The sequence below is a fragment of the Triticum dicoccoides genome, chromosome 7B (assembly GCF_002162155.2).
Source record: "Triticum dicoccoides isolate Atlit2015 ecotype Zavitan chromosome 7B, WEW_v2.0, whole genome shotgun sequence".
Lineage (NCBI taxonomy): Eukaryota > Viridiplantae > Streptophyta > Magnoliopsida > Poales > Poaceae > Triticum > Triticum dicoccoides.
Window position 1 is genome coordinate 659,397,301 of NC_041393.1, and position 6,589 is coordinate 659,403,889.

Consider the following 6,589-nt stretch of genomic DNA (forward strand, 5'->3'; position numbering starts at 1 on the left):
CATGTCACTACTATTTGATTACATGTGATGTTTATCATGTTTTGCATCTTGTTTACTTAAAACGACGGTAGTAAATAAGATGATCCCTCATAATAATTTCAAGAAAGTGTTTCCCGTAACTTTGCGCCGTTGCGACAGTTTGTTGTTTCGAAGCACCACGTGATGATCGGGTGTGATAGATTCTAACGTTCACATACAACGGGTGTAAGACAGATTTACACATGCAAAACACTTAGGTTAACTTGACGAGCCTAGCATGTACAGACATGGCCTCGGAACAAAGAGACCGAAAGGTCGAACATGAGTCGTATGGAAGATACGATCAACATGGAGATGTTCACCGATGATGACTAGTCCGTCTCACGTGATGATCGGACACGGCCTAGTCGACTCGGATCATGTAACACTTAGATGACTAGAGGGATGTCTAATCTGAGTGGGAGTTCATTAAATAGTTTGACTAGATGAACTTAATTATCATGAACTTAGTCTAAAATCTTTGCAAAAATTTCTTGTAGATCAAATGGCCAACTCTCATGTGAACATGAACTTCAACGCGTTCCTAGAGAAAACCAAGCTGAAAGATGATGGCAGCAACTATACGGACTGGGTCCGGAACCTGAGGATCATCCTCATAGCTGCCAAGAAAGCATATGTCCTAGAAGGACCGCTAGGTGAAGCACCCATCCCAGAGAACCAAGATGTTATGAACGCTTTGCAGTCACATGATGATGATTACTCCCTCATTCAGTGCGGCATGGTTTACAACTTAGAACCGGGGCTCCAAAAGCGTTTTGAGCAACACGGAGCATATGAGATGTTCGAGGAGCTGAAAATGGTTTTCCAAGCTGATGCCCGGGTCGAGAGATATGAAGTCTCCGACAAGTTCTATAGTTGTAAGATGGAGGAAAATAGTTCTGTCAGTGAGCACATACTCAAAATGTCTGGGTTGCACAACCGCCTGTCCCAGCTGGACATTAACCTCCCGGACGAGGCGGTCATTGATAGAATCCTTCAGTCGCTCCCACCGAGCTACAAGAGCTTTGTGATGAACTACAATATGCAGGGGATGGTGAAAACTATTCCTGAAGTATTTTCAATGCTGAAGTCAGCAGAGGTAGAAATCAAAAAGGAACATCAAGTGTTGATGGTCAATAAAACCACCAAGTTCAAGAAAGGCAAGGGTAAGAAGAACTTCAAGAAGAACGGCAAGGATGTTGCCGCGCCCAGTAAGCCAGTTGCTGGGAAGAAGTCAAAGAATGGACCCAAGCCTGAGACTGAGTGCTTTTATTGCAAAGGGAAGGGTCACTGGAAGCGGAACTGCCCCAAATGCATAGCAGACAAGAAGGCCGACAACACTAAAGGTATATGTGATATACATGTAATTGATGTGTACCTTACCAGTGCTCGTAGTAGCTCCTGGGTATTTGATACCGGTGCCGTTGCTCATATTTGTAACTCAAAGCAGGAGCTGCAGAATAAGCGGAGACTGGCGAAGGACGAGGTGATGATGCGCGTCGGGAATGGTTCCAAGGTCGATGTGATCGCCGTCGGCACAATACCTCTACATTTACCCACGGGATTAGTTTTAAACCTCAATAATTGTTATTTAGTGCCAGCTTTGAGCATGAACATTGTATCTGGATCTCGTTTAATGCGAGATGGCTACTCATTTAAATCTGAGAATAATGGTTGTTCTATTTATATGAGAGATATGTTTTATGGTCATGCCCCGCTGGTCAATGGTTTATTCTTAGTGAATCTTGAACGTAATGTTACACATATTCATAGTGTGAATACCAAAAGATGTAAGATTGATAACGATAGTCCCACATACTTGTGGCACTGCCGCCTTGGTCACATTGGTGTCAAGCGCATGAAGAAGCTCCATGCTGATGGACTTTTAGAGTCTCTCGATTATGAATCATTTGACACATGCGAACCATGCCTCATGGGCAAAATGACCAAGACCCCATTCTCCGGAACAATGGAGCAAGCAACCAACTTATTGGAAATCATACATACTGATGTGTGCTGTCCAATGAGCGTTGAGGCTCGCGGAGGATATCGTTATGTTCTCACTCTCACTGATGACTTAAGTAGATATGGGTATGTCTACTTGATGAAACACAAGTCTGAGACCTTTGAAAAGTTCAAGGAATTTCAGAATGAGGTAGAGAATCAACATAACCGAAAGATAAAGTTCTTACGATCAGATCGTGGAGGAGAATATTTAAGTCACGAATTTGGTACGCACTTAAGGAAATGTGGAATCGTTTCACAACTCACACTGCCTGGAACACCTCAGCGTAACGGTGTGTCCGAACGTCGTAATCGCACTCTATTGGATATGGTGCGATCTATGATGTCTCTTACCGATTTACCGCTATCATTTTGGGGATACGCTCTAGAGACAGCTACATTCACTTTAAATAGGGCTCCGTCTAATCTGTTGAGACGACACCGTATGAATTATGGTTTGGGAAGAAACCCAAGCTGTCGTTTCTAAAAGTTTGGGGATGCGATGCTTATGTCAAGAAACTTCAACCTGAAAAGCTCGAACCCAAGTCAGAAAAATGCGTCTTCATAGGATACCCTAAGGAAACCATTGGGTATACCTTCTACCTTAGATCCGTAGGCAAGATCTTTGTTGCCAAGAACGGATCCTTTCTGGAAAAAGAGTTTCTCTCGAAAGGAGTAAGTGGAAGGAAAGTAGAACTCGATGAAGTACTACCTCTTGAACCGGAAAGTAGTGCAGCTCAGGAAAATGTTCATGTGGTGCCTACACAACCTGGAGAGGAAATTAATGATGATGATCAAGGTACTTCGGATCAAGTTGCTACTGAACTTCGTAGGTCCACAAGGACACGTTCCACGCCAGAGTGGTATGGCAACCCTATCCTGGAAATCATGTTGTTAGACAACGGTGAACCTTCAAACTATGAAGAAGCGATGGCGGGCCCAGATTCCAACAAATGGCTCGAAGCCATGCAATCCGAGATAGAATCCATGTATGAAAACAAAGTATGGACTTTGACAGACTTGCCCGATGATCGGCGAGCGATAGAAAATAAATGGATCTTTAAGAAGAAGACGGACGCGGATGGTAATGTTACCATCTATAAAGCTCGACTTGTCGCTAAGGGTTATCGGCAAGTTCAAGGGGTTGACTACGATGAGAATTTCTCTCCCGTAGCGAAGCTGAAGTCCGTTCGAATCATGTTAGCAATTTCCGCATACTATGATTATGAGATATGGCAGATGGACGTCAAAACGGCATTCCTTAACGGCTATCTTAAGGAAGAACTGTATATGATGCAGCCGGAAGGTTTTGTCGACCCTAAGAATGCTAACAAGGTATGCAAGCTCCAACGATCCATTTATGGGCTGGTGCAAGCATCTCGGAGTTGGAACGTTTGCTTTGATGAGATGATCAAAGCGTTTGGGTTTATGTAGACTTATGGAGAAGCCTGCGTTTACAAGAAAGTGAGTGGGAGCTCTGTAGCATTTCTCATATTATATGTAGATGACATACTTCTGATGGGAAATGATATAGAACTTTTGGATAACATTAAGGCCTACTTGAATAAGTGTTTTTCAATGAAGGACCTTGGAGAAGCTGCTTACATATTAGGCATCAAGATCTATAGGGATAGATCGAGACGCCTCATAGGTCTTTCACAAAGCACATACCTTGATAAGATATTGAAGAACTTCAATATCGATCAGTCCAAGAAAGGGTTCTTGCCTGTATTGCAAGGTGTGAGATTGAGCTCGGCTCAATGCCCGACCATGGCAGAAGATAAAGAAGAGATGAGTGCCATCCCCTATGCCTCAGCCATAGGATCTATTATGTATGCCATGCTGTGTACCGGACCTGATGTAAACCTTGCCATAAGTTTGGTAGGAAGGTACCAAAGTAACCCCGACAAGGAACACTGGACAGCGGTCAAGAATATCCTGAAGTACCTGAAAAGGACAAAGGACATGTTTCTCGTCTATGGAGGTGACGAAGAGCTCGTCGTAAAGGGTTACGTCGACGCTAGCTTCGACACAGATGTGGATGACTCTAAGTCACAAACCGGATACGTGTATATGTTGAATCGTGGAGCAGTAAGCTGGTGCAGTTGCAAGCAGAGCGTCGTGGCGGGATCTACATGTGAAGTGGAGTACATGGCAGCCTCGGAGGCAGCGCATGAAGCAATATGGATGAAGGATTTCATCACCGACCTAGGATTCATACCCAATGCGTCGGGGCCGATCACTCTCTTCTGTGACAACACTGGAGCTATTGCCCTTGCCAAGGAGCCCAGGTTTCACAAGAAGACCAGGCACATCAAGCGTCGTTTCAACTCCATCCGTGAAAATGTTCAAGATGGAGACATAGATATTTGCAAAGTACATACAGATCTGAATGTCGCAGATCCGTTGACTAAACCTCTTCCGCGAGCAAAACATGATCAACACCAGAACTCTATGGGTGTTCGATTCATCACAATGTAACTAGATTATTGACTCTAGTGCAAGTGGGAGACTGTTGGAAATATGCCCTAGAGGCAATAATAAAAGGATTATTATTATATTTCCTTGTTCATGATAATTGTCTTTTATTCATGCTATAATTGTGTTATCCGGAAATCGTAATACATGTGTGAATACATAGACCACAATATGTCCCTAGTGAGCCTCTAGTTGATTAGCCCGTTGATCAACAGATAGTCATGGTTTCCTAACTATGGACATTGGATGTCATTGATAACGGGATCACATCATTAGGTGAATGATGTGATGGACAAGACCCAATCCTAAGCATAGCACAAGATCATGTAGTTCGTTTGCTAGAGCTTTTCCAATGTCAAGTATCTTTTCCTTAGACCATGAGATCATGTAACTCCCGGATACCGTAGGAGTGCTTTGGGTGTACCAAACGTCACAACGTAACTGGGTGACTATAAAGCTATACTACGGGTATCTCCGAAAGTGTATGTTGGGTTGACACGGATCGAGACTGGGATTTGTCACTCCGTATGACGGAGAGGTATCTCTGGGCCCACTCGGTAATGCATCATCATAATGAGCTCAAAGTGACCAAGTGTCTGGTCACGGGATCATGCATTACGGTACAAGTAAAGTGACTTGCCGGTAAGAAGATTGAACGAGGTATTGGGATACCACGATCGAATCTCGGGCAAGTAACATACCGATTGACAAAGGGAATTGTATACGGGGTTGCTTGAATCCTCGACATCGTGGTTCATCCGATGAGATCATCGAGGAGCATGTGGGAGTCAACATGGGTATCCAGATCCCGCTGTTGGTTATTGACCGGAGAGCCGTCTCGGTCATGTCTACGTGTCTCCCGAACCCGTAGGGTCTACACACTTAAGGTTCAGTGACGCTAGGGTTGTAGAGATATTAGTATGCAGCAAACCGAAAGTTGTTCGGAGTCCCGGATGAGATCCTGGATGTCACGAGGAGTTCCGGAATGGTCCAGAGGTAACGAATTATATATGGGAAGTCGAGTTTCGGCCATCGGGAAAGTTTCAGGGGTCACCGGTATTGTACCGGGACCACCGGAAGGGTCCCGGGGGTCCACCGGGTGGGGCCACCCATCCCGGAGGGCCCCATGGGCTGAAGTGGGAGGGGAACCAGCCCCTGGTGGGCTGGTGCGCCCCCCCCCCCTTGGCCTCCTGTGCGCCTAGGGTTGGGAACCCTAGAGGAGGTGGCGCCTCCACTTGCCTTGGGGGGCAAGGCACCCCCCTTGGCCGCCGCCCCCCTAGGAGATCCCATCTCCTAGGGCCGGCGCCCCCCTGGGGACCCTATATATAGAGGGGGGAGAGAGGGCAGCTGCACCCTTGCACTTGGCGCCTCCCTTCCCCCTTGCTACACCTCTCCCTCCCGCAGACGCTTGGCGAAGCCCTGTCGGGATCCCTGCCGCATCCACCACCACGCCATCGTGCTGCTGGATCTTCATCAACCTCTCCTTCCCCCTTGCTGGATCAAGAAGGAGGAGACATCACGCTGACCGTACGTGTGCTGAACGCGGAGGTGCCGTCCGTTCGGCGCTAGGATCTCCGGTGATTTGGATCACGACGAGTACGACTCCCTCAACCCCGTTCTCTTGAACGCTTCCGCTCGATCTACAAGGGTATGTAGATGCACTCCTCTCTCTCGTTGCTAGGACTCATAGATTGATCTTGGTGAAACCGTAGGAAATTTTTTTATTTTCTCCAATGTTCCCCAACAAGGTTCCTACGAAATGAAATAAAAATAAAATAACTTGTATTGGAAAATGACGGAGAAAATGGACTCACTGTTGGCATCATCACAGTGTGTGGGCAGAAAATTTCTCCACAGACCCTTCTGGACGGTCTGAAGATCTGGGATGATGGTGGTTGGGACTGGCAGGTGCGCCAACTCTCTGATTTTGAGTTCGCGGTGGTGTTCTCCTCCAAGGACTGTCTCAGGATGATCTCGTCATGTACCAGTTTTACTCTACCCCTAAATCAGCTTTTGGTTTCTGTCAAAGCGCCTACTTGTGGTGTGAAGGTGGTGGGCCCTCTCAGCAAAACTTGGGTGCTAGTTGATG